The following is a 26549-nucleotide window of genomic DNA, read 5'->3' as shown; positions in this document are numbered from 1 at the left end:
CCCAATTAAAAAATGGCAAAGGTCCTAAACAGGTAATTTTCCAAAAATATACCAACTTCCAACAGGTACTTGAAAAGGTGCTCCACATCACTAATCATTAGGGAAATGCAAATCAAAAACCACAATGAGATATCAATTCACAGCTGTTAAGAAGTCTATTATCATAAAGATAAGAGATGAATGCTGGTAAGGATGTTGGGAAAAGCAAACCCCCATATACTGTTTGTGGGAATGTAAACTGATATAACCATTGTGAAAAACAGTGTGGAGGCTCCTCAAGAAATTACAAATAGAACTACCATATGACCAAGAACTCCCACTTCTGGGTATATACCCAAGGGAAACAAAATCATTATCTCATAGAGATAGTTTTACTCCCATGTTAATTGCAGCATTATTCACAATAACCAAGCTGTAGAAATAATCTAAGCATCCATTGACAGATTAATAAAGAATATATGATTATATATATATATGATTATACATATATATTCATCTTTAATACATATTTAAGCTGAATATTATTTCATTTTTGTGTGAATTTTTAATATAAATGCAGAACATAAAGCATTAATGCAAGTCAAAATGTTCAGTGAACATGTTTCAGCAGTTCAACTCTATAACAATTATAAATAAATCTGCTAAGTTTTTCTGGACAATGCCAGCATTTGGCTTTTTTCAAAACAAGTAAATTTCTTACTGATGACAATAGTGTTTGTGGCATTTTTATCATACAGTAGATTCTATCCATTCAGTATACATTTCTAATGTTGTCCTACTTGCAAATATAGGTTTTTAATGTCTGTCTTCTGTGCTGTTCCTGTCAATTTGTTATTAAAATACATTAAACTATAAAAGAGAGAGAGAAAGAGAAAAAAAAGTCCTGCCATCCATGACAACATGGATGAATTTGGAGAATGTTATAGTAAGTGAAATTTATATGTAGAATCTAAATACACATATTTTGGAAGGATATACTTTTTTGATACAACATAATAAGGTCAGGTTCCCCCAAACCCTCTCCTTCTTTAGGGGCTCTGGGATGGAAACTATGTAGAGGTTAGGAGACTTTCAGTGTGTTCAGGAGATGAGTTGGGGCAAGGACTCCCCAGCAGCTGGGGGCCTCTCTCTTCCTCCTGTTCTCACAGGGGCTGGTAATTCAGGGGGCTCTTACTCCTTGGAGGCCATGTGGACAATAAGCTCCACCACCTGGTTGCTGTAGCCAATTTCATTGCCATACCAGGGAATAAGCTTTAAAAATTGATCACTGAGGGCAATGCTAGCCTCAGCATTGAAGATGGAGGAATGGTACTACTGTTAAAGTCACAGGAGACGACCTGGTCCTCGTGAAGCCTAGGATGCCCTTGAGTGGGCCCTCTGATGCCTGCTTCTCCACCTTGCTGACATCATCATATTTGGCAGCCTTCTCTAGGTGGCAGAGCAAATTCACAACTGAAATTTTGTGGGTTGGATTAAAGAAGGCCATGCCAGTGAGCTTCCCATTTAGCTCAGGGATGACTTTGCCTATCGCCTAGGCAGTGCCAGCAGAAGCAGGGATGATATTCTGAGCAGCTCCTCAGGCCCTACGCCATAGCTTCCCAGAGGGCCTGTCCATGGTCTTCTGGACGGCAATGGTAGCACGGACTGTGGTCATGAGTTCTTCCATGATGCCAAAGTTGTCATGGATGACTTTGACTAGAGGGGCCAAGCATTTGGTGGTGCAGGAGGCATTGCTGACAATCTTGAAGGAGTTGTCGTATTTCTCATGGTTCACACTCATCACAAACATGGAGACATCAACAGAAGGGGCAGGGATGATGACCCTCTTGGTGTCACCCTTCATGTGAGCCCCAGCCTTCTCCATGGTGGTGAAGACCCCAGTGGATTCCACAACATAGCACAAGCATTACCCTATTCAATATTGGAGAGATCCCACTCTTGGAAAATGGAAATGGGCTTTCCATTGATGACAAGTTTCTGATTCTCAGCCTTGACTGTGTCATTGAATATGCCAGGGAGGCGGGGGGGGGGGGCACTGCACCAGAATATGCGGCTGTCTGTCCAATGGAGGAAGAGCAGAGAGTCTGAATACAGATATTCTTAATGTGATCATTTCAATAGAAAAGATCAGTTTCAAAGTATGTTTTATTTGGTGACAAACTATAGTATTTTAAATACAGTCATGGGCTAATTGTAAAAATCCTTTTAAGTTCTTTAAAGTTTTTGATAAAAGATAAAAACAGTACTCTAGAGATCATTATGTTTACTGCATATCTGCTTTGGGAATGAGGTCAGGCATAATTAATTAAATTAATCATGCCTTTAACTGTTATTATAAAGTAAATTTTAGCTGTTGTAGTTTATCAGGGATGCATTTTGTAAATTTTGTTTTGTAACTCTATTCAGCAAAGTAGATATTTAAATTTGGCCACCATTATGCAAAATCTTTGAGATGTTTTGATTAGGAAAAGCAAAATGGGGAATATTCAAAAGATAAAATATCCAACTGAATAAGCAAGTTGTGTTTCCTCAAGTGGTATATAATTTTTTATTGGGGACTTTTTTTCCAGCTGGGTTTATATAATGTCTGTCAGTGGAGAGAGTGAGATTCCTTGAGTCTTAGGTTGTTTGCTTCTAATAGGACCACAGTGATATCTTTTTTAATCGTATTATTTAACCATAATTAGTATTTTAATATTAAATAAACATGAATTATAATTTTTGATTGGGTTCCTACATCTTGTGAGGAGTGTGAATTTGAACTTGACCGCAGGTCATGATATAGTTATGCGAATTTTAATCCTTATCACATTCCTCCACTGTTAGTATCAGCTAGACAGGAAGCTTCCTGGTAGCTTCTGTAGGCTGAAAGATGGAGATTTTCTCATCATCTTTTCATTTATTGGGTAGCTTTTCAATAAGCTATATTTTGTATAGAAGCTCAAGTACAGTATGCTACCTCTTGGATACAAAGCTCTGCGTTTGTCCCTATATACATTAAAGACCTGGTCCCAACCGCTAGATTTGCATTTAACACCGTTCGCTCATAGTTCCTCATAGATGGTAATTGTTCTACCTTGATGTTCCCTCTGTTTTGTTACTTGGCAATTTAATTTTTTTTTTTGTTTTTTAAACCTTTGTTAAGTATTAATATTATGTGAAATCTATACTTGTCATTATGAGTGGTAGAAATTGGAAACGTGTATTCTTATCAGTTTGGTCCACTGTACTGAGGAAAGACACTGTATTTTGAAGGCACATATAAAGCGGAGGTTGCTGCTGCTGATGAAGTGAAAACTCCTCAAAACATGAGAAAGCTCTATTTATTCCAAAGAGAAATCAATACTTTGTTTGCTGATATTTGCATGTGCTACAGGATATTTTTCTACTCTAAAAGAAGGAAAAACAAAACTAACCTAAACAAACCTGTATCAACTTGCTACTAAAAACTATAGAACTCCCCTGCCCCCAGCTTTTTATTTAAAAACCATTAAATTCAGTGCACAAAGTATTTTGAATGTCAGAAAAAAATCTATCAAGAGTTGTACTACACTTTGGGATATGCAAAATTTTAACATATGTATATTGTTCTGATGAAGTTTAAGGCCATACCAATGAAACGGATCCAACCACACTAGCTACAGTCTACTACTAGCCATAATATCAAGGAAACTGAGGTATAAGCTGAAACTATCAGTCTGACTGGGTAGTGGTCAAACCTTGTTTGGGAAGAAACAATATCTGTCAACCTGCCTATGTAATGAATGTGTAAGCCTTTTAATGACCCTGTGCTTTTTATGTCTACTTAGCTCTCTCTTTTACAGTGATCACAGGAAATGAGGAAAACGGAAGTGAAGTTTATCTAGTATAATTCCTTAGAAATTAATGTGTTTGGAAAGTTGACTGGTTGGGAATCCTGACACATAAAGAGAGTAGTTAACAATTTGCTGAGTGTTCACTATATGACAGGCAGTTCCCTAAAAATCATAGTTTTGAATTATCAGTGCATTTTAAATAAGCAATCTATTTCCTATGTCATGCTATTGAGTACATATAATTGTGTTTCCACTATTCATAAATATAGATATATCTTTCCATTCATTTTATCATAAATATGATTGTCAGATTATTTAACCAAAGAAAGTGTAATTTAGTTTTAATAAAGGACCCTAAAAATACCATGAGGATACATATTAATTTTGTTATTATTGTTGTTGTTTTTAAGTTTTTATTTTAATTCCAGTTAGTAACACACAGTGTTATATTAGTTTCTGGTGTACAATATAGTGATTCAACAATAATACATACACGTTAACTTTCTCTTAACATATGGGAATGCTAAAAGCAATTGCAAATTTCAAATATGAAATGGAAAGGCTATCTACTTAATATTGATAGAAATAAAAATACGAAAATTTGTAATCCAAATAAAATTTCAACCTTATTTGAACCCAAGCTTTTAAATATAAAGCAGGCCATGTATATATTAAGTTGCACAGAGTTTGGCTAATAGCCATGAAATTGTCTAGTGCTACCCTAGCATAATTGGCAGGTATTTAGAACTCTGATACAATGAATAAAACATTCTGCTTGGGTTCAAAGAAAGTACATGCTTATTTAACTTACTGCCATACAAGGTTTTTGTTTTATCTTGCTTTTAAACTAAATATTTTCATTAAATGAGCAGTTACCAGTGAAGGAAAAGGAAAAATTAATGGTCCTTGGTTGTCATCTTCTTTTTTATATCCCTTTAGTTGTAAGTCAATGGAGTAAGCTGTGTGGATGTCTTAATTAGTTCAAAGGGGATGTAATATTTGTAATATTGATAAGCTTTCCCACAAAGGGATATATTATAATTTCCTAACAAATAAAATATTGTGAATACTAAATTTTCCCTTCATTTGTTGAAAAAAATCACAATAATAATCTAAAAAGCAAATTCATCTGGGACTCAGAAAATCCTGGATTCCAGATCTGATATTTAACTTCACTGACCAATGAGGTTTTCTTTTATGTAAAACATGATGAGTTCAAACCATCTGATCTTTGAAATATGATCTTTAAATATTGATGTTTATTGCTTTTACAAATGCACCATAATACTGTTTGGGGAGTAGAGACAATGGATTCATTCTGACCTTGATGTTTTTATTGTTTTTTCTTTTTACTCCCCTTTTAGCTAGGGATGATCACTTAAGGCAGTCTATTGGAAGATAGGGTTCCTGGTGGCTCAGTCGGTTAAGTGTCTGACTTCAGCTCAAGTCATGATCTCCTGGTTGGTGAGTTTGAACCTCGCATCTGGCTCTCTGCTGTCAGTGCGGAGCCTGCTTTGGATCCTCTGTCCCCCTCTCGCTCTGCCCCACCCGACTGTCTCTCAAAAATAAATAAAACATTTTTTAAAAAAGCAGTCTATTGGAGGAAAAAATCAGTGAAACATGAAAATTATGAAACAAACAAGGGTAATAAGTAGTCTACTGTTGACTGAATATCCTACTATAAACAACTGGGTTTTTATTCAGAAATCATTTAATGTAATTTGTATTCTCCTTTAGAAAGGCTCTATCCTTTAGCTCTAATATCTCCAGGAAAAAAAAAAAGCAAAATTAATAAAAGCTTTTGATCTGTTTGTCAGTAGATACAAAGGAATTAATTAAATGATGTGTGTAACAAATACAGAACTCCAATCAACTCTCAGTAGAAACTACTACTTGGGTCAATGGGTTATATAAACATGTGAAAGTCCTTCCATTTTTGACACCATCGATATTTAGCCATCTTTTCACACCATGCAGTCCTTCATCTCTCCATGATTAGAATGAGAGAACCATGACTTATTAGCACAGAGAGACTTGAGAAATCATCTAGTCCAACTTTCTAATTTTATGGCAGAATAGAAAGCCTTGGGTTGTAAGTTCTGTGCCTTGGCTTTACAAATAGAAAGACTCGATATCAATTCTGTGTCATGGCTTTACTTATTGCCAGCTTAGCAACTTTGGGTCATCTACTCTTTCCAAATATATTTCCTCTTCTGTAGAATGGGACAAGTAACTCTTATCCTGCCTTATTGGGGATTTTTCCCCAAAGTAGATAAGAAATATAAAGCCACTCTTATCAGCCCACTTTTAAGCTTTTCTTCCACAAAATCCTACAGTCCTAGTTCTCAACCATCATGTGGTCACAGAGGGCCAGAGTTCTGGAAGAAGTTGAAGGGGTGAGGTGACAGAAAGTGAAAATGTGTAAACATGCGGACTAGTTTTCCTTCATACCAGCTTGATGTGAACCAACACTGCTGGTAGGATTTTTTATACTTGTGACTGACAACCAATGACTGTGTCAGCTGGAAAGAAGCTGGAACTTCTTAAAACATTGATTTTCATATCTTCAGACCCTTTCAGATGTGTTACAGACCAATTTCAAACACAATTCCTTATTTAGTTCTTACACTACAATGATATAATTCCAAAGATTTTCATTTTGTGAAAGATTAAGGCTACTTCCTAGTAAACAGTGAGCATAAATTTTAGTACTCAAAAACTAAAATTAGTGCATTGTTAGAATTTCTGAAGTTTCCAATTCTGTAGAAATTCTACTTGCCAAATAGCATTATGCAATATTGTGAGCTATGCTTTGAAATCCCAAGTTTTCAAGAAAAAAACTTATGTCATTAGTGTAGTCTTGAATAAGATAGGATTTTCAGCTGCTGCTCATTTCATTCTGTATCTCTGTGTATAAGCAGCCTGAATTCACCATTAATTTTTAAAATATTTTGTCAAAAAAGTAAATATACTTATGGTAATAGTAAAAACATAGAGATTACAGTTAAAATCAAATGACACCATTTTTGTGTATGAATCATACACATGAACATCACTATAAAATGTGCAGGGGTGCCTGAGTGGCCCAGTTGGTTGAGCATCTGACTCTCAATTGTGGCTCAGGTAATCATCCCAAGGTTGTGGGATTGAGCCCCACATTAGGATCTGCACCAAGCATGGAGCCTGCTTAAGATCCTCTCCCCCTGCCTCTCTCCCCTACTCACATGCACGTGCTCTCTGTGCCTCTAAAATTAAAAAAAATAAATTCTAAGTGAAAAATTAGCATAATATATAACTGCATACTGGAATCATGCACTGTTACTAAAGGGTATTCCCTCCCACATTAGGAAATGTAATGATATGATTAATCATGCTTGATGTCCAAACTTCCCCAATACTCTTTGTGACACTGTGATGTGGAAATTTATCCCTAAGTGGATTAGCAGAAATATCAGTCCAGCAAGGGCTCTCATATGATAGTCTTATTCACTGGGTCAATTGAATCTATATCCAGATAAGCTCACTTTCAGGTGAAAGGAAGAGCCCTGGCTGGCCAGGATGCCTGTCTAGAGAACAGGCTGATTGGTGAAAATGGCTATCACTGCTCAGTAACCAAAACAGATTTCACTGCTTTCAAGGAGCATACATTCTAATAGGAGATGTAGAAAATAGATACCAAAAATAAGAAGTAAAATGTGCTGTATGTTAGAAGATGGATAAAAAGAAAAACAGAGAAGAGAACAGTGTCCTGCAGGTGGAAATGGAAAGAGAATGCAATGTTGCATTGTGAGGTCATGGCAGGCTTCATGGAAAAGATGACAAAGAAGGATTTAAAGAACAGGACAGGGGCGGGGAGAGAGCCGAGAGAATATTGAGGAGATTAGTGTTACAGATAAAAGAAACAGCAAGATGGGAACATTCTTTCTGGGTTTAAGAAAAAGTAAGAATTCAGTGTGACTGATGTGGAGCATGTGAGAATGTGAGAAAAAGCAGGATGGTCACAGAAGAAAGTCAATTAAATTGGACTTTAATGACTTATTTGGAGTAAAATGTCGAGCTATCACAGGGCATTAAGTAGAGAAGTGACATTATCTGGCTTACATTTCAAATGGATCATTCTGGCCTCTGTACTGAGTATAGATTGTAGTAGAAAGGCCATGGGCTGAAAGAAATAAATCAATTATTAAATAATTGCAGTATTCCAGGTGAAATATGAGGGTGACCCAAACCAGAGTGGTATTAATGGCTATGGTGAAAAATGGTTGGATTGTATATATTTTTTCAATAGAGCTGGCATGACTTACTCACAGACTATGTGGTGTAAGAGAAAGAAACAAAATGACATTAACATTTTTATTTAAACATATCATTATTATCTTTGCCATTAACTGGGATATGAAAATCAGCACATAGCACAGATGTGTCAGGAAAAATCAGTTCATTTTTAGAGATCGTAAGTTTTTAAAGGTTTATTAGACATTCAAGTAGAGATGTTAAGTAGCCTGAAGAGTATGTAACTAAACTGGCATTTGGATAGAGCTCTGGACTGTACGTATACAATTTGATTGTCAGCACATCGATGGTATTTTAAAGACATGGGATTCAGTGAGATCACTAAGAGAACAAGGCGAGGGCCTAAGACTGAGCCCTGTAGCACTCCAGCATTGAGAAATTACTAGGTTGAGAGAGTTTCCAGGGTAGGTGATGTGAGATCAGAGAGAGAAAAAGGCAACGGCTGACTTCTAGAAGGTGGCAGATGTTTTGCTAAAATAGCATCAGTTTATTGTCATAGATCTATTTAACCACTGTCCCTTAGCCTCCTTGAAGGATATTTACAGATTCTTCCCATGTTTGTTTCTTTTCTTGTGTTTTCAGCAGTGAATATGGTAGAAAAAGGGAGCCAGGCAAATCAGTATGCTGAGAAACAAAACGCCTATACTCTTTATCATGGGGCAAGTCTGTTGGAAGCAAGGGAAGTGGTGAAAAGGGCAAGGACACAGATCCCTAGAAGAGTTTACATAAAAAGCTAAAGAACTACTGGTTTAGGTCTGTTGGCAAAAATAAAAAGCCATTAATTTGTATTCTCTAATAATTTTAGGCATGATGTAAGTAATAATAGCACAGTGAGGTAATACAGATTAACTTGTTGCTTTTGAAAGAAAAGTAATTGTATTTACCACACATTTGTTGTTAACATGAAAAGTAAAAACACCCTTCCCTGATTTAGCATGAACACTCTTCATGAGGCATTCATGGAGTCCGTGAAACATTGAAATACCATTTAATAAAAATCTAATCCATCTTGTCTAATGCCATTCAATAAAATTGTCATTTGGTAAGACCATCATTAATTACTCAACTGGCAGAAATAATTATTTTTAGATATTCTCCTTTTGGCAGCTCAGCAAAAAGAAGGCAAAAATTGCCTCTGCAGAATAAGCAACTGAAGGTTTCTTTGCAGTCAGCATTTAAAGGTGACTTCTGATCTGTTGTTAAGACACATTCCGCTGGAAAAAGAACATATGGCACTTTCCCCTCATCCCTTGCTTACTTTACAATTCATTCATAGGAAAATTAGAGGCTCAACAAGGGCATAATTTCATCCTTGATACTTTCCTTCCTTCCTTCTTCCTGTCTTTCCTTTTCCCCCCCTTATTTTTAAGAACTATATCAAAAATGACACTAGTGCAACGAGATTTCGCTTTCCCCTTACAGAGCAAAGATGTTGCTGATCATACAGATCTGAAAAATGAAAACACTGGGATAACAAATTTAAAGGATCCAGGACTTTAAAAAGAAAATATACACATAAGTTGAAATGCTTTAGAATATGCCTTAGGATACGAAAGTCTTAAACTTGTGTGTGGGCTGAGTGTCAATGTATAGCTACTTTTTTTTTCTTTTCATCATCAGCACTTGACTTATATAGCACATATTTCCAAATGGAAGTTATGAAGACACTGGAGCATCCCAACTCGGATGAACTGCCTATTGACCAACCTGCCTTGATACCTTACCTTACATAGCTCTAGAGGTAAAAGAACTAAAGAAAGTTATTGGTACCCATCTTCTCTGTTGTATGTGAGGAGCCTGTATAATTTTTGGAGTGTCATGTTTCCATTTCAACAAAATTAAAAAAAAATAATTCCCTTAATTCTTACCTGAGACCACATTACAATAAAGAGTGCCAACTGAGTTCAGTGTTCATAGTCTCTGGGACGTCAAACTTATAAAATAATGAATGAATAAGGGCACAAATAAGGGAGGGGGCCTAACACATATGTTCACATCAAAGAAAAGCCATAGTTTAAACAGAAAAAAGGAGTGGGAGCATCAAGCCATCCCCTGAACCTAGACAGTATCAGCTCATCAAAATCAAAGAACTTATGACGAAGCAGTCAGTGTAACATTCACATTTTTGAGCAGCAATGTCATTTCAGAAGAAAAAAATCATCCATAGCATTACACTGTTTTTCTAAATTTTAATTTTGCTGTAGTTGTATGAAAAAGTTAATTTATGGATTTTGAAGACTCAGAAATTAATGTAATAATTTCATACTATTCAGGAAATCTTAAAATAATAATTTGTTTAAAGACGGCAGAATGAGTGACACTGTATTCTTGAAGTCCTCAAACAAAATCCAGTGAAATACACACACATATACACATACGCACGTAATTAGGATATGCACAAAAAAATTCACCAACAGCAAGTATGGAGTTCAAACTTATGCCGTAAACTCTAGAAACATGAAAGTCAAAGACAGTATCATACCATTCTGGAAAGCCTTAATGGACTGTCTTACCTGGCTATCCAAAATAGTAGAGGGAACATGATGCATCAAAATAATCCAATAAATTATTACTAATCTGCCACAGTTTAGGAAGAATGGATGTGTAGATAGGGAGTAGGAGGATTGAGGGAGAGAATGAAGGAGAGAAAGAGACAGAGGGAATGAATACAGAAGTCTTTTAACATAAAATAGAATCTGAAGATCTTAGCAGAAATGGGAAAACCCAACAGGTTTTGCATTTTTAATAGATCCACAGTAAAATTAGAAGTGATGTGAAGCTTGAGTGATTCGCTCAACCTTGGGAATTGGGCACAGTCACCTATGAAGTGAAACTTAATGCAGTTTAAAATTGTAACTAGCCAGCAAATATTTCAAGTTCTCTAACATAAATTATTCCCAGCCCTAGGTGTGTTCATAATTGCATGACCACTATGAACACATATTATGAAAGAGAAGGAAGGAAGGGAGAGAGAGAGGGAGGGAGGGAGGGAGGGATGGAGGAAGGAATGAGGTAAAGGAGGAGGGAAGGAGGGAGGGAAGGAGGGAAAGAAGGAAGGTAGGGAGGGAAAATCTGGCAGGCAAAGACAAAGAAATAATCATATAAGTTTATAAACTCAAGTAAGGAAAAAAAATACTAAAAACAAAACAAAACAAAACAAAACAAACAAAAAACCTCCCTGGGAGTTTTTCCCACCTTAGAAGAATTTAAGAAAGACTTAATTCAGTAGAATAAGAATTGAGATGTACATTAGTAAAGAATGAGACTTTTGAGCCATGGAAGCAAATTGAACAAATCAACACCGATAAGTGAACAAATAATTGGGGGGATAAACAGGATCAGAAAACTTGAGGATGAAACTCAATTGCCACAGAAGAAAGTCATGAGATTATTATTTTGATTGCAGAAGGTAAAAAAAAACAAGACAAAGTTATTGAAAAAGGAAGAAGGACAGAAAGAATGTTTCATATCATAAGTCTAAGTGCTATTTTTGCAGTCAAATACTCAACAAATGGAACAGTAAAAACATGTCCACAGATACAGTAGGAAAAATCTTGCTATGGAATAAAGAACTGATCTTGGAAATGTAAAAGGTCACATCATGTTCTATGAAAAATTGATACAAAGTAGTGCACTTTGAGACATGCTCTAGTTTAGTCATTGAATTTCAAAATGACTAAAGAAATTTTCATGCACACAGACAAGTAAACCAGAGAATGAAAAAGGAAAAATCAAGTTTGCCTCAGACTTTCCACAGTGAGATTTAAGATCAGAAAAAAATGAAGCAATATCAACAAAATTCCAAGGAGAAAATATTCAAAAAAAGACCAATTGGTAATCCAAGTTCAAAGGTCATATACATATACATAAAGGCAGAGGACAGTTATTACCAGACCCAAGGTAAACCCTCAAGTTCCTCTTGAAAACCTACTGTCTGTCTCAATCTAGCAAACCAAGAGATGAGTAAAATGTAAAAATCAGGAATAGAGCACAGAGTTGGAAAAATTAACTGATATTATTGAATGTTCATTCAGATGTAAAACTGAGCCAAACAACTGAGAGCCTTTTGCCTACAAAAAAGAATGCAAGTGTTATGGACTTTGATAAATAAAAACAATAAAAATATACCGTTTTAAAGCAGAAAGGTAGAAGGAAAGAAAAAATCTGAGAGTGCGGATTTCTCATCCTTTCTGGTAGGAAGGCATTTTGATGACATAAGATTGAAATTTAGAGAGAAAAAATAGAATGAGTCCAGCTTTATATTGTCCATTATAGTCTTTTCTTCTTAACTTAAAAGGAATATTTTAGGTATTAGAGTCTTTTTTGTTTTTCAAACAAGGAAACATTTATCTGAAACTTCAGTTTCTTTCCGATTCCTTTTTATCCTAAAAAATGCCAGAAACACTGAAAGCAATACTTTTTAATAAAGTACATGGATCTGACCTCATTTTAAGTAAATAAATTTTATTGATCTATAAATTATTTTTCAGTATACACGCATAACAATAAACGAATACTGCTATCTCATTTTCTCTCTTGAGGACAAGATCCAGTGGATTTTTAAAATACTATTCTTATGCACTTTGTATTGCTTGACTTAAAAAAAAATCCTATAAAATCATTACCCAAAATGAAAAGAGATCTATGTAACACTTATCTTTGTGTAACATGGATTTAGTTCTGTGCCTCCAGATGGTGAAACGAGTAGGCATTGGCCTAGGTAATAGGAGATAGAGTCCTTTGTTTCCCACAGAATTTTTAGGCTCTGAAATCACCGGATTTGCTATTCTACTTTATTTAGTCATACCTGTAGAAATGCCTACTAAGGAGCTTTTTTCAAATTTTTAATGTAGGGCAAAAGCAGTCAACTTCTATGTTTGGAAGCCATAGCCAGAAACCTTTTGACACTGCAAGATGTACAGTCCTCGCATCTTATTTCCTAACAGTATTCTATATGTATGAAAAATACACATGGTGGATCAGTAGCAAGAGATATCTCCTCCTGGCTATATCTAACTAGTACCAGTACTGAAGGGAGTTGCTAATAACCTGATAGAAATCAAGAGGAAAAGGAAGGAAAGCAATATTCATCTTTAAAAATATGTGTATATGGTAAAATAATGATTTTGAGATTGAAAACCCACAAAGCAGGAAAAATATTCAAATCCCCTTCATCCCAATGGAAAAATTCACTGACTGACAGTGAGACGTTGTATCTTGTCAGCGACAGCAGTGACCTTTAGACTTGAGGCTGACATCAATACACCACAACAAGCTATCTCTTAGAAGGCAAACACAGATCCATGTGAATTTCAAGAATCTTCAATGAAAATTGCACAGTCATTTACCCTATGGTGCTTATATTTTGAAATGCCTAGAAATTGTGCTTCTAAATACTTCATAATAACTAGTCTCTAATCTCTAAACACATTTATTTAATTTTTACTTTTTGTTTATGGTGGAAGAGCGATTTCTGAGGAGTTATTTGCAGAGAATTGCCTCCCTGGAAACTTATTATTTTTGAAATGCCTGCATTATTGTTTCTATTTAAAGTTACATTCTCCAAAACGAAAGAATGAAAAAGGGTAGAATTCCTGCTTGTGTAACGTTGGCATCTTTGCAATTCAATTCCCACCTTTCCTTCCTTAAAAATATAAATAAATGTATCAGTTAAAATAATAGTTTAATTTTAGAACTCATATTATCAGCCTGCCTTGAAGAATTATTTCTTCTTCCCTTATACCCTCCCTCTCTTTCTCCTCTGTTTTCTCATTTGTTCTACACGTATTGAACACTGTGCCCAGGCATTGTCCTCAGTGCTAGGAATACATAGAGAATACTCTTGATTACCTCAAATCCAGTTCTAGGTAAGTATTGCTAAGTCAAGGATGACAAGGCTTGGAGGACTGTGACTATGTTTTTGAGGTACAGCAACACCTTTTACAAATGAATGGAAAGAGTATTGACATCGCATACATATATACATACATGTATATTTTTTTTAGATTTTAATTTAAGCCGCTTTGAATATTAATTCCATTTTGAGCAACTGCAATGCTCCTCTCTCCTCTAGGCTTTCAACTTTGTTCCTCTTCTCTGAAATGTACCTTCATTTCCTTCAAAGAGCTAGCTTCTCAATCGTGAACACTTCTTTAAGTTCAGTAAATCCCATTAATTTGTTCACCTGCAAACAGATCACTTATAGATAGTTGACATAATTTAGCAGTTAACCTACACTCGATTCTTGACGTTTGTCTTATGTTCCCCTGACTGGAATGTAGTCACCTGGAGAGATCCTTGCGTTCCTGTAGCCCTGAAGCCAGTGGGACCACACAGTAGGAGCTTGGGAACTACCTACTCATTGAAGTATGTTCTTTCCTGCCTATATTCATTAAGCGGTGTTGGGAGTAGAATTTTCACATTTAGAAAGAAAGATGGGACCTTTTAGTTAAATTTGAATTTCAGATAAAGAATGAATTTTTTTTGTATATAAGCATGCCCCAAATATTGCATGAGACATACTTACATGTAAAGAAATTATTTTCTGTTTATCTGAAATTCAAATTTAGTTGTGCATCCTGCATTTTATCTGGCAACCCTTGTTGAAAGGAAACATTTTTAGAAATTGTGTTAGCTGCTCTGTCAGCAGACTAGAAGCATACTGCGTATATGTGTGTATATATATATATATATATATATATATATATATGCAATCATAATATTCAAAAGGACAAATACAGAGAGTCATTTTTATTTATCAGAGAGAAGTACTATTTTCATTTTTAGGCATGTATATACACTTGTGTCTATATGTGTGCACGAATGTATATGTTCATGCACACTTACACATGTATGCACATAGGAAGAAAAAGTGCACCTAGCACCACTTTAAGGTTCAACAGCCCAATCATAGAATGATGATAGGAAGAAATACTTGATTCACAAAGGCATATGAAAGTCATTCAGATATGGTCAGATGCCAGTAGATTATTCCTGAAAGGTTAAGATGCACTATTATAGAAAAAAGACACATAAGCCTATCCAATAAGCTACATTTCATTTGAAAAGATACCTATTTCAAATTTATTTCAGTGCATTTTCTTTTAATTATTATTTTCCTATTTTGCCAATTCAGGACCAAAGATGTGCACATTTTTTTTTTATTGCGTTTGGACTTAGTCAAAAGTGTTGGGCTCAGGGAAATATTTTCTGCCAAGTTCCTCTACGTTCATGCCAAGTAATTTTCAATTGGTTTATAAGCCCATGTGTATTTTAAATGAAATGAATACGTACATTTTAGATTCTTTTACCCTTAACTCACCCAGATGGTTCAGAAGACATTGAATAAACCTTTGATTCATGTTATAAGAAATAGATTGCTTAAAGATTTTGGAAGTCAAGAAGCAAAGCACCTCATATGCAAAGAATAAGTGGACCCAAATGTTTTCACTCCATGTGTATGATAATAGTGAGAGATGCACTCTCAAGATTTAGTGTTGGTTAAATGTTCAAACCTAATAATACTATACTTTACATTTAATACCTACAGGTCTTAGATCATTCTAACTTCATTAACCTGTTATATATTGCCTACTGCTAGCTTCCAGTCCTTACCTCCAGTACTTGAAGAATATTGAAAATGGTATTATATTCCTGTTTAATACTATTTTCATATGTGAATTAGCTTCTATAGTATGTTGGAAGTCAGTGATACAGCTGTAACTAGAAAGCAGAAATAACTACTTAACTCTACTGTGCATATCTGAATTGGATTTTTTTTGGTGGGGGGGAACAGAGATTTTCACATCTAGAATATGATTAACCATACATAATAATAAATATTTTTACTTTATTAATCATATTCTAGATATGAAACTTTGTAACAACTCAGATGTACATAAACTCATTCTTAGCCAAGGCAACCTGTTTCTTCCTAGGTTTGGACTAAATATTTTGGGAGGGAGCTTCCATAGTACCAAGACTTTTGTGGGAGGGGCTAGTTCCTCTTCTGCATCTGGGGAGATGTCCACTATCTGCTGCTTGGTCTTCAATCGACACGGGTAGCTACCAAGATATTTCTTATTCCTGTCCCCATGGCTCCGTAGTTCTAGTGGAATTCTATGACACATCTACCACACTGCAGAATATGGAAATCCTAATACTCTCACGCTATTCAGGCCTGGAAATCTTTCATCCCTCCTCTGCATTCTGAATTGTCAATAAATCAGAACACTGGACCTACCAATATTTACGTGCTAATTTGTCCCCTCCTATTTTCCTTCCTGTTTCTGCCTAGATTGGGGAAGGTGTGTTTATGTGTGAGCATGTGTGTTTTCCATTCATGATAATCTTTGCCAGAAGGTACAATCTAGCTCTCTCTTGATGTGTTATGAAATGCTTTGCCTATGCCAGCAGATTTCTATTTCTCTAAAGACCAAGATTTTTATAAATCAACGCCAGGAAAAGCACAAACTCATTGGCCTAAACATTTGAATTAGTCTGAGGACTGCAGATAGAGAAAAGAAGTGTTATTCTAAGAGGCAAAACATCTCAATAGCTTTGACCATCACTTTTAGGAGGAATTTATTCCCATTATTTAGTAATCTATAAAAACTATGTAGAGGATGCTTTAGCAGTAAAATAGTACTACAACCACGGATTTAAAATCTATAAACCCGAGGTCACAGAAAAAAAGATTTGAATCACTGTTATTCCAAAATGTAAAAACAACAACAACAAAACAAACAAACAAAAAACAAAAAACCAAGGTATAACCCTAAAATAGAGGTACTTTTAAATTAGGCTAAGACCTGAAGGATCCTAGGGTGTGAGAGGCCATGCCAGTGGGTGGGTGTGTGGGTGGGTGGGTGGGTAGAGCTCGGTTAGCCATGTTCAAATTTATACTCCCTAGAAGGACTAATTTGCAAAGGATGATAAATTACCCCAATGCCTGTTACATCGACTGGAAATAATAAACTGGAGAATAAAATAGAAGTTGTGACACATTCAAGATTAAGAAATTGGGCAAGGATCTGTTCCAAACATATTATGTGGATTTAATGGGCTTTATAACTTGGGGTCCTTTCAGTTAATACTGATTTAGGACTGTTTTGGTTTCAGGCTCCAGTTATACCCATAGGTTCAAACTCAAGTACATTGAGAATCCAGGCAGGCAATTTAAATGTGGACAGGGCCTAATTCTAATCCCACAGGATTCATGGGAACCAGAAATGTACTTTTTGTCTTATGAAAAGATTCACCATCCAGGCCAAACAAAATACATCTGCAGGCAACATCGGTGACTTTCAGATCACTGTCAAAGCAACCATACATCCTGAAAATGATTTGGAAGAATTTACAAATAAATCAGGAAGTAAATGGATTACTTTGTAAATTATAATATCTAGGCATGAAAGTTTGAGAAAGAAATTCAAGAAGTATTAATTTCATTATTATTTAAAAATCTTTTGTGCTTTGACTCCCTTTGAGAGTCTGCAGCTCTTTCCTTGCAGTTCTCCTTTTATCTTTTCAAAATAGGACAGTAGCAATGGTCTTGTTTGAAACAGAAAGAAATTAATAATTTAAAACACTTGATTCTCCCTTATGAAACTGGTGGCATTATTAAAGTGGAAAGCTGACTAGAATAAGGTAGAAAATTGTGTTTAAAAATATTTCAATAGTGGGATGGCCTGGGTGCTCAGTCAGTTAATTGTCTTACTCTTGATTTCGCCTCAGGTCATGATCTCACAGTTTGTGAGTCTGAGCCCTGCATCAGTCTCTGCACTGACAGTGTGGAGCCTGCTTGGGATTCTCTCTCCCTTTCTCTGTCCTTCTCTCTCTGTCTTTCAAAATAAACAAATAAACATTTAAAATATATATATTTTCATAGATGGTGAGATACTGAGACACCGACCATGGTGGACATTAGTTTTCTGACAAATTTGGAAATACAGGTTTCCGCATCCCCCCCTTTTCCCATAGATTTGTCATTTTTCCACCATGCCTTGTTACTCCATTAAAAATGTAGTTGTACTATATTGCCTCTCTACCAAATATGTTTTCAACTATTTTATTTTGTGGGTCTTTTCCACATATCTGTGAAGGATATAGGATTTGTCTCATCCAACATGTGCAGGGAAATGAAATTTAGGAAGTTTAAGTTCTTACTAGAAATCAAATGAATCAGGCCAGACTTGACAGAGAATGGTTTCCTGGCTCCTGTTGGGAAGTTTCCTTATCTGCTGTAGTCTGAGCTTTACAAGAAAGCAAGAGCTCTTCTTTTAGCTTGAGATAATTATTCTGAGTTCTTTCACCCATAGACTAAATGGATCTGTAGTTTACATGCTCTTTTACTTACAGTTTATGGTTTTAATTACAGCTTTCATCACTTCCTTTGACTTTTAACCACTTGTCATTCCTTTGCAAGATTGTTCCTCTCCCATTGGTCATTGATGGCAATGTCTAGGTATTTAACTTCAGGCCTGTGCTTTTGCTCCATTTATGCTAATAATAAATCCTACACTTCTAACATGATACTTAGGGTAGAATTCAGTAGAGTTAATTACATTCCCTTGCATAATGTAATTCTGAACTCCCTGCAATGAAAATAGCATTAGAATTTTCTATAATTTTATGTTTGCTCCCTCATTACTTCTGAGATTTAAACAGATTTAGTTTAGGTGACCTGAAGTTCAAGGTTTTCCTAAGTGAACTGAATGAATTATCTCTGCTTTCCACTTAGCAATGATGTTTATAAACTGACAATGAAATGGGATGACAGTCTCCTAAGGGTAGGGAGCCAGGCAAGATGCTTGTCAGCACCATTACACATTCATCGGTTTGTTTTGTATTTTTTCACTGGCTCTTTGTTCATGAAAGTCAAATCACAAAATAATCCTAAAGGATCTTAGGGTCAACCAAGATTGTATTAACTGTTCTCACATTTCAAGTTTTTGATGAGAAAACATGAAGAGGAGGGAATACAATTATTTCTTAAGCAAAAATAGCCTTTCCCTTTATGTACTACCTGTGCATTCATGTGGAATTATAAATATTGATTTTTGCAAACAGTGATAAGACTTTCTTCTGGCCTTCTCTATGATTCCATGGTGTAATGAAACAAAGACATCGAAATCAGCTATAGATTTGTGCAGTGGATATTCTCTATACAAACTATCTAAACCCTCTTAGATTCATCTGAGAAACTAGGACATTAATATCCATTTTACAAGAGTTGTTATGAAGATCAAATGTAACAATGTGCAACAAAGTCCTTAGTGGTTATTCTTGATAAGTTTTGCACTTATACAGTGGTGGAAACTATTTTGACTAATTTATCCAAAATTCATAAAGCCCCAGAGTATTCAAGAAGGGAGGTACTCTTCAAGAGTCTAAACTATCTTACATTATTCTCACTCCTGGCCACACTAGGCTGATATCGAATGACCCCCTCCTCTGAGTCTCTGAAACCTGTGCCATGTAAGTCCTTCCATTCAGGTTCAGGTAGGTCAGCAGAGTTTTGCATGGCCTCCCCAAAGGTCACAATTTACATTTTCTTCTATCACAGCCATGTCTTATCTGCCACTTCTGGGTGACCTTTCATCACCACTGTGATATCCTCTGTCACTCCTGAGGTTGATCTCCAGACTCTGAAACAATCTAGCCATTCAGGTGAATTTCTCTCATGTTTTTAATGTTGTAGATAGTGCTTTTATATAGATAGATTCTGAGCTGATGTGGAACATGTTCTCCCCATAAATCCAACCCCACAGAATTATGTTGTTGTAGGTTGCAAAATAGAACTGAATTTTTCTCTTATTTTCTTAAACTGACATGTGGTGATAGAGTTCCTTCATTTCACCTATTTTTATTACAGCTCTTTTTTTCTATAGGAACCCGGGGATAGGCAAAAAAAAAAAAAAAAAAAAAAAAAAAAACAATCTGATATGCATCATTACTCAAATAAACATCCCCCTTTGTGCCAGCCCTAATGGTCTGTCCATACTTGTGAACCCTAACTGCATTTGTCCTCTGGCTAACTTCCTTCTTTATGGATTAATAATCTCTTAAAAACAAGCAGCCATTAGCCTCCAATTAAAATGCAGTCAATGATCTCAGGAACAGAAGAATGTTGAGTGGCCTCTTCATAATCCACCCCACCCCCACCCCCAAACACATTTTCAGATTTGAATGGATTCTCCAAGGCACGAGTTCCCTTTAGGCTGCCGTGGCTACTTAAGATATATGAAGATAGTAGTCTTTCTCATATAATTATGGTCAAAGTTTATCAAAAGTACCAGAGTCCAATTTAGATTTACATTGTTGACTAAAATGATAAAGTATTCATAATGAGAGAACCATTATTAGTTCCAGTCAGGTTTTGACATTCTTTTCTTGATGTTAGTTCTATGTTATACTCATCTGGTCTTGAATTACAAGTGAATCACATTTCCCAGACTACTAGATTCTTATTCAAAATATTTATCAGCTATCATCCGAAGAGATGGCAGATTAAGCTAATTTTAAATGTACCCTTTTATGTAGGCTGAAAGTGTTTTCCACCTTCTCAGGCTCTAATTGGGGAGGTTATTATAATTGGGGATTCATACTCCACCCTGGTAAAGATAGCTGTGGAATTTTAACATTGGGGTCAGACCTACCTGCAGTCTAAAGGATTTTGTATGGACCCAGCATTTGTTCCAGAACACCTAAGGGTTTCTGGGGAAGCAAAAGCATTTTCTTCCTAAATAGAATAGAATTGCTAGTCTATTCAGGGAAATCTCTTTGCATTAAAGTAGTTATGTTACTTCCTAATCACCCATGAATTACTGAAAACATCTTTGAAAGATTTGAAATGTGGGGTTCTTTACTATCATCTGGTGCGCTAATACTGAAATTAAAGATGAGCTTAGATAAGAGATCTTATTTTCTTTTTAAATAAATGTGCCTTTTCCATTAGATTATTGTCTCTATGGTTGTCCCACTGAGCTGTAAATTATTCCCATTATTTTATCATGTGCTTCATTTCTGTCGTCCTGGTAACAAAGCATAATTGCCTTTTTAATATTTATGTATTTTATTCAAATGATTCTTTTTAACTAAAGGAAAAATGAACTCTAACAGTTGAAGGGCATGCCAATTCTAATCTCTATAAAACTTCTTTTTTTTTCTTTTGCCTTTTTCTTGTATTAGCTCTATAATATGAACTTCAGTGCAGATATGAACATAATTCTTAAATATTTGTATGAAAATTTTATGTTCAACAGTAAAACTATCCATATTTATTTACTAAATGTAAATGTGATAATCAAATGTACCAAATTATATTAAATGTCATTGCTAGTAAGTTGGCCATTCTCATGAAGGCATACAAATTATGATGAAGCAAGCTAATTCTGGTCCCTTATTATTATCTATTATCCTGCTGCAGTGCTCAAATAATGATCACATTTTTTATAATGGATAGCTCATTTAAGGTCAGCTCTTTTAAAGAGGTTTGTCAGTCATTTAACCTGGGTAAAAAAGATTATATGAGTTTGTACAAATTTAAAACCAATTACATCAAAGCATCACTTTTTCTTCAATAACATTTATTTCAATATCTAAATATAATTTGGGTAATTATATGTAAATACCCTGGGAATATTATAGTAAGTGGTGATATGGCACATTTTCATCTCATTCTACTGCCGTCATAATTAAAAAAAATTGCAAGAAATCTTGTACTTAAATTAGAGATAAACAGATTGTGAAAACAGATTTTAGTTTTCAAGAAGAAGGAAACTATTACATGAGCTAGCGACATAAAAAACTTCCCAAAATTTTAGAACATAGCATAATCCTAACTTTTGATTACAAACTCAGTACATATCAATCACTTCACAAATGTCTTTTGAGTCAAAAAATATTTGTTTAGAAATACTTGTAAAGTAAACCACATACAAAGAAAAAATAATTTTTTTAAAAAAATCCTGCCAAGGAAAAATTAAATAATTTGATATTTACAGATTCTTCTACTTTTGGAAATGGTCACTGTTTATGGTTTTCAAATCAATTTTAGGGGTAATAGTCATAGAGTTATTCCTGTCTTTGATTTAGCTTACTACATTTTTAAAACGCTTGTAAACATTATCCACTACACAACAAAATTTATATAATAAAATTTAAGTATTTTTAAGGTGAGTTTTGCAAGATTAATTATTTCTTTAAATTATGTATTCAATTTTTTAATCTAATCTTAGGTTATTTATAAGTGACTAGAATTTTTAATAGCTTTAAACTAATCTAAATTACAAATGCCTCTGGATCAACCCACAAGTTAAGCACTGTCACTTTAAACATAAGACTGAAAAAACTTTTCTCTAATAGATTAATTTTTAGAGCAGTTTTAGGTTCACAGAAAAATTGAGACAAAGGTATAGAGATTTCCCATATACCCCTGTCCCTACACACTCATAGCTTCCCTCATTATCACCATTTTCCACCAGAGTGGTACATTTGTTACAGTTGATGAAATTATATTGACACATCATTATCACCCAGAGTCCCTAGTTCACATTAGGGTTCACTCTGGGTGCTGTACATTCTAAGGATTTGGACAAATATATAATGACATGTAGCCACCATTATAGTATCATACAGAGTACTCTCACTGTCCTAAAAACCCTCTGTGCTCTGCCTATCTATCCTGTCTTCCTCATCCTGGAAACCATTAATCTTTTCACTGTCTCCATGGTGTTATCTCTTCCAGAATATCATATAGTTGGAATCAAACAATATGAAGTCTTTTCAGATTGCTTTCTTTCATTTAGAAATATGCATTTCAATTTCATCCATGTCTTTCAAGGATTGATATCTCATTTCTTTTTAGTGCTGAAAAATGTTGTATTCTTTGGATGTAGTTTAATATCCATTCACTACTAACGGAATTCTTGGTTGCTTCCAAGTTTTGGCAACCATTAATAAAGTTGCTACAAATATTTGGGTGCAGGTTTTATGTGTAGATACAAACTTTCAACTCATCTGAGAAAACACCAAGGAGTGCAATTTCTGGTTTGTATTATGAGAGTATGTGTACTTTTATAAGAAACCACCAAACTGTCTTCCAAAGTGGCTGTACCATTTTGCGTTCCCACCAGCAATGGATGAGGACTCTTGGTGCTTCACATCTTTGCCAGCATTTGGTGTTGTCAATGTCCCAGATTTGGGCCATTTTAATAGTTACATTGTGGTATCTCATTGTTTTAATTTGCATTTCTTTGAAGACACATGACTAGCTGCATCTTTACAAATGCTTATTTGCCATATCTGTGTCTTCTTGAGTGAAGTGTCTATTGAGGTCTTTGGCCAATTTTTTAAATTGGATTGTTTGTGATTTTATTGAGTTTTCAGAGGCTTTTAATATGTTTTGAATAACTCCTTTACCAGACATATGTTTTACAAATATTTTCTCTCAGTCTGTAACTTGCCATTTTATTCTCCTGACATTGTCTTTGGAAGAACAGAGATTTTCAATTTTAGTGAAGTCCAGGTTATCAGTTCTTTCTTTCATGGATAGTGCCTTTGGTGTTGCATCTAAAAAGTCATCACAGGGACTTCTAGAGAAGATGGCCAAGTAGGAGGATCCTAAACTCACCTCGTTTCATAGATATAACTAGATAACACCCATGTCGGTGAAAATAATCCAGAAAATCACACACAGACTGGCAGAACACTCTCCATCGCTAAACTTAGAGAAGAGGCCATATCAAAAATGGTAGGAAGGGTGGAGGCACAGTGGGAAATCAAGCCGACCTGTCACACTGTCCCTGGAAGGGAGAGCCAATGTGATCATGGAGAAGTGAGAAAATCAGACCCCACACAGGGCACCACAGCCATGGAGGACCCGCATTGGGAAGAAAAATCCCCACAACACTGGCTTTGAAAACTAGAGGGGCTTATCGTCTTGACTTAACATCTGGAACTTCAACAACCAGCAGGCTTGACTCTGGGGGAGCCGGGAGGGTGGAAGGAAACTGAATCTGTGCTTGAAGAGACAGCACAACAAAGAGAGACAGCATAGAAGTCTCAGTATGAAAAATACCTGGGGTATAGAAGAGAGAGTTATTTACTAATCTCAGAGCCTCTATTGCATGGGGCAGGGATCTTAGGGAGACTTCTCCAAGAACAAAAGAGCTGGCAGATGCCATTTCCCTCCCCCACCCCCAGCCTAAATACAGGGACACCTGCAGGAACAAGTGCAGCGCAAACACTATCCATCTAGCTTCCCAACAGTGCACCCCACCCTCATAGTCTTCTGCAGGCCTGCCCACTCCAGCCTCAGGATGTGGCAGGAGTTTTCCAGGGTTGCTGCAGCTCCCCTCCCAAAGCAGACACGTGAAAACCTTGCTAACATGGCACGTGCCATCCTCTGCAACCTGGCCTCAGCAGGAGTGCATCCAAAGCAGCACCCCAAGTGTGGCAGTGTGCAAGCGGCCTTAACAAAGGACAGCACCACTCCAAGATGACTCTTGCCCCAGGGAGAGGGGAAGACAACCACACACGTTAGTCTAACTGCAGCTCCAGTAGTGGTCTAAGGGAAGGCATCTGGTCTGACTTCAAGTCCCAACCACCAATTAAACCTCCCAGGGGACAACACAGAGAGAGCACCCTGCTATTTGGGACAACTACAGTTCTGGCAAATGCCTGATCTGACACAAGTCAAGTCCAAGGGGGCCCCAGACTGCCTTACTAACAACACAGGGACCAAACCCTGCCTGCCACAGGCAAAGAGAACGATTGAAGATGGCTGGATTGAAGGCAAATGCAACTCAGCCACAACAGTAGGGTGCACGCAACACACATAGGAGACACCCCTGAAGCACCCCATTCTGGTAAACAGGGGGCACTGCACTACAGGGCAGGATAGTGCATCTTCTTCATAAGGCCGCTATTTACAAGAGGAAGAGATGTGGCTGACTTTCCTAACACATAGAAATAGACACAGAGACCTAAGCAAAATGAAGAGAGGAATATGTCCCAAATGAAAGAACAGAACAAAATCACAGTAAGAAGGCTATATGAAACGGAGATAAGCAGTATGCCTGACAGAATATAAAGTAATGATCATACAGATACTCACTGGACTTGAGAAAAGAGTGGAGGATCTCAGTGAGACACTCAACAAACAGGAAAAAAGAACAAAACAAAAACGTAAAACAGAACTAGTCAGAGATGAAGAACTCAACAGCTAAAATTTTAAAATATGCTAGAGGGAATAAGTAGTAGACTAGAAGTAGCAGAAAAATGGATCAGTGATCTGGAGGACAGAGTAATGGAAAGCAATCAACCTGAACAAGAGAGAAACAAAGACTAATAAAGAATGAAAATATATTTGGGGAACTCAGCGATACTATCAAGCATAACAATAGAGATTGCATTTGCGTTACAGGGATTAAAGAGGAAAAGAGAACATTTATTTGAAGAAATAGTAGCTAAAAACATCCCCAATCTGGAGAAGGAAACAGAAATCCAGATCGAGGATTCACAAAGAGCCCCCAACAAAATCAACCTAGATATGCACACCAAGACACATAGTAATTAAAATGGCAAATGCAAGGTTAGAGTGGGAGAGAGCCAAAGCATAAGAGACTGTTAAAAACTGAGAACAAACTGAGGGTTGATGGGGGGTGGGAGGGAGGGGAGGGTGGGGGATGGGTATTGAGGAGGGCACCTTTTGGGATGAGCACTGGGTGTTGTATGGAAACCAATTTGACAGTAAATTTCATATAATTAATTAATTAAATAAATAGAAAAAAAATAAATAAAATGGCAAATGCAGTGATAAAGAGAGAATTTTAAAGCAGCAAGAGGGGGCACCTGGGTTGCTCAGTTGGTTAAGTGTCCCACTTTGTCTCAGATCATGATCTCTCAGTTCATGAGTTCCAGACGTGTGCCGAGCTCTGTGCTGACAGCTCAGAGCCTGGAGCTTGCTTCAGATTCTGTGTCTCCCTCTTTCTCTGCCCCTCCCCCATTCATGTTCATTCTCTCCCTCTCTCTCTCTCTCTCATAAATAAATATTAAAAATTTTTTAATAAAAAATAAAAGCAGCAAGAAAAAAGAAAACATTTAAAAATAAGGGAAAACCCGTAAGACTATCAGCTGATTTCTGAACAGAAACTTTGCAGGCCAGAAGGAAGTGACATGATATATTCAAAAATGCTGAAAGAAAAAACCTGCAACCAAGAATATGCTATTCAGCAAAGCTATCATTTAGAATAGAAGGAGAGATAAGGAGTTTCCCAGATAAACAAAAACTAAAGGAGTTCATGACCACTAACCGAGCCCTACAAGAAACATTAAATGGGATTCTTTCAGTGGAAAGCAAAGTTCCTAAGCAGGGTAAGAAAAGTAAGAAGCACAGGGTCCCTGGGTGGCTCAGTCAGTGAAGCGTCTGCCTCGAGT

General features: G+C 36.1%; 1 pseudogene; it reads right to left on the bottom strand.

Moving 5' to 3' along the window:
- Positions 1-1170: 1170 nt before the first annotated feature.
- Positions 1171-19632, bottom strand: LOC125939111 (glyceraldehyde-3-phosphate dehydrogenase-like; annotated as a pseudogene).
- Positions 19633-26549: the final 6917 nt, after the last annotated feature.

This window comes from Panthera uncia, assembly GCF_023721935.1.
Source record: "Panthera uncia isolate 11264 chromosome B2 unlocalized genomic scaffold, Puncia_PCG_1.0 HiC_scaffold_24, whole genome shotgun sequence".
In the NCBI taxonomy this organism is placed as follows: domain Eukaryota; kingdom Metazoa; phylum Chordata; class Mammalia; order Carnivora; family Felidae; genus Panthera; species Panthera uncia.
Note: the sequence above shows the minus strand (reverse complement) of the source record. Positions and strands in the feature narration are given on the sequence as shown.